This window comes from Herpailurus yagouaroundi, unplaced genomic scaffold (assembly GCF_014898765.1).
Source record: "Herpailurus yagouaroundi ecotype Mexico unplaced genomic scaffold, PumYag 159, whole genome shotgun sequence".
In the NCBI taxonomy this organism is placed as follows: Eukaryota; Metazoa; Chordata; class Mammalia; order Carnivora; family Felidae; genus Herpailurus; species Herpailurus yagouaroundi.
This window is the reverse complement of record NW_024412400.1, coordinates 19,442,328-19,445,673: the sequence shown is the minus strand read 5'-3', so window position 1 is coordinate 19,445,673 and position 3,346 is coordinate 19,442,328. Positions and strand designations below refer to the sequence as shown.

Here is a 3,346-nt window from a genome sequence, read left to right as displayed (position 1 = left end):
CCTTGTCCACTCCCTGAATCCAAGAGACAGAAGTGACTTATCAGTGTCATAGAAAAACATCTTTGTCATCATACATAAGTAAATAAAATAAATTAAACACAAATAAAACAAAGTAGACAGTTGAAGAGATTATTCTGGGTAGGAGAGGGGAAGAGATTATATCAGAGTGTACAATCTATACCAGATTGTATCAAATCAGATATCAGGAAACAGAAACTACACAATAATCAAACAGAAGTTTAATATAAAGAGTTTTTAAACTGAGGAGAATAACTATAAAGATATACAAAGAACTCTAAAGGATACCTTGGATCAAGGGTGAATCCAGGGAAGGAGAAACTTTGAAAAACAACCAATCTGGCTCCCTCCCCAAGGCTGAGGTTCAGATCTCCTCAAAGATGTGGTTGCAGCCCAGGGGATGGTAAAGAAGTTCACTAGGTTGCCTGAGTTACTAGGCAAGCCGCAGCAAGCCCCGCCCCCTAGGTACAGCGGAGCTGTGGCTGATGTGGCATGCAGGGCGAGTCCGGGCACCACGGCGGGTACCAGGCCTGGAGCACACAGCGCCTGCGCCCGGAGAGCCACGGGAAGCAAACCTCTGGGGCACAAGCCAGCAGGGGTAGTGGGAGGGCACACAGAAGGAGCTGGCAGGGCACTGGGGGCTGGAACACGCAATGCTCACATCAGAAGGGCCAGAACAAGGTGGTCACTGGGCCCAGGCTGCTAACTCAGGGACCGCCCACTCAGGTACGTGCACAGCTGGGGCAAAACTGTGCCCCACACCCCTGCACCACACACACGTCCCCTGCACCACACACCCCCCCTGAAGGCGGCAGGAGCAGGGGAAAGCAAACCCAGCAGCCAGAGCAAGGAAGAGAGCCCCTTCCTCCCGCAATGTCCCTCCAGCTCCCTCTACTGACAAAGCTCAACCTCATCCCACTGAAAAGAAGAAATGCCCAAAAAAGTCCAATCCACCACCATACAGCAAATACTGAAGGACAAATCTAAAGCTGAGAGACAAGAAACTCATACGTGGGATGGGATATTCAACAAATAAAGGACGTTTACCCTCGGTTATAATGTCCTTTTGCTCTGTTTCCTCAGTTGCAAAATGAGAAGAGTAATGGCATCTCCATTATATGTGGCGTAAATAAAAAGTATTGTGCCTACCTAGAACAATGACAACACACGCGTTGGTCACAGTTGAGCGCCTGGCGCATAATAAGAATTCAACCTCAAGGGCACCTGGGTGGATCAGTCAGTTAAGCATCAGACATCAGCTCAGGTCATGATCTCACCGTCAGTGAGTTCGAGCCCTGTGTGGGGCTGTGCTGACAGCTGGGAGCCTGGAGCCTGCTTCGGATTCTGCGTCTCCTTCTCTCTCTGCCCCTCCCCCACTCACACTCTGTCTCCCTCTGTCTCTCAAAAATGAAGAAATGTTAAAAAAAAAAAAATTTTTTTTTTAAAGAATTCAATCTCAATCAGGGGCGTCAGGGTGGCTCGGTAGGTTAAGCATCTGATTTCAGCCCAGGTCATGATCTCCTGGTTCGCGGGTTGGAGCCACGCATGGGGCTCTGCACTGGTGGTGCAGAGCCTTCTTGGGATATTCTCTCCCTCCCTCCCTCTCTCTCTCTCTCTCCCCCCCCACCCCCCTTTTTCTCACATGCTCTCTCAAAATAAATAAATAAACTTAAAAAAAAAAAAAGAATTCGGTCAATGTTTGCTGTCATCACTTTCACCAGAAAGCAGAACTGGAATCAGAGGGCCCAGGTTCCATTCTCAGCCCTGCTGTTACTGGACTACAGAGCAATCACTGCTTACAAAGCCTTCGTTTCTGCTGCCGTAAAGTGGCCCTTTCCCACTTTTTTGCGGGGGTTGGGGGAACTGCTTGTTTTCCGTTTTCTGTTGAAGTCTGTGAAAGAAGAGCTTAAGACCACTCAGTGGCTGTTCTTACCCAAGCAGGGACGTGAGCGGCGGGAGCTGCAGACCAGTCCTCGGGAGGAGCCCGCTGAAGAGGCCCGAAGGGCACCTGCGCCCTTGGACCCGCCTGTGGCCCCGGGTTGAGGATCCACATGTTGGGAAGCTGGAGCAGCCCATTCACCCTGAAACGCCTCCTGTGTCACGGTCTGGTCAGCAGCAGCCTGCACTTCCTTTCCGAACTCTTCGGGATCTCTGCAGAAGGGCAGATCACGTGTGCCCTCTGGTGCGTGGTCGGGGCGGGTGCCGCACATGCGCAGAACTTTAGGGCCCTCGCTCCCGCCGCCTGCGACCTGCTGAGCGAGCTCCCTTACTGCCCAGTGGGAAGGAAATGTCCACACGGTGCAGAGGAGCATCTGTGTTACACAGGTTAAGGCACAGAGGTAGGCAGGACAATGCAAGATGCCTCTGTGAGCGGCTGGTGGTCAGCCATGGGATTCGCATCCGCCGGAAGTCGTGGCTCTGGGAAGACTGCCGGGACCAGGTTGGTGAAGGTTCCAGGAATGAAGCGGTCAGCCATAGACGTGGCTCTGGTGGCAGCAGCCAGCTCCAGCACAGCTCCCTGGCCAGTATTCTTGAAGGAAATGACATTGACATCAGCCGGGTTTTCAAGGGCAGGAGCTGCCAGCAGAAGCGCCTCTCGGGTTCTGTTCGGATGTGTGACTCAGATGCCATCGCTGTGTACTGTCCCATTTGGAAGACAAGGTGGGTGCCACCTTAGTGGGCTCCTGCTGCAAGGAATGTGAGGACATCTTCACTTGCAGGACATCAAGGGCTCTGCACAAGGTCAAAGTTTCCCTTTAAGTGACATGGGAACCCAGAACAACCCCTCTCTGGGTAGCATGCAAAAGACTTTTCTCCCTTTTAACATCCCATTTTTCCATCTCACATACCCGACATCCGTGCCTTCTGTTCCACACCAGGGAAACACATTTTGGGGTGTGTAGTGAGCCTAACCCTCAAAACTATAGCTAGAAGATAAGAAAGTAACGGCGAAGGCATCTACAAGACAAAAATAACAATCCAGTGTGACAGTTTTTTCAAAGTCTTTTCTAAATGATAGCACATTTCAACTATTATCAAGCATTAATTCATTAGGAAGTTTGCCTACTGGATAGTAAAGGGCACAGAGAAACTAGGTTTTAGAGACACATTCAAAGGGAATGAGGGATTCTGTGCAGGAAGGCTGAGGTGGGATTGGATAGAATGATAGAGCCATGCTTCTCAAACTTTGATATGCATGTGATCACCTAGAGTTCTTTTCTTATAATGCAGGTTCAGGTTCAGCAGGTCTGGGGTGGGGCCTGAGATTCTGCATTGCTAATGACTGCTGGTCCACAGACTACGCTCTTAGCAGTGCCATGGAAACAGG

General features: G+C 50.6%; 1 pseudogene; it reads right to left on the bottom strand.

The window, feature by feature from the left end:
* Positions 1-451: 451 nt before the first annotated feature.
* On the bottom strand, positions 452-2,874 carry LOC121034168 (40S ribosomal protein SA-like; annotated as a pseudogene).
* Between the last annotated feature and the right edge of the window lie 472 nt (positions 2,875-3,346).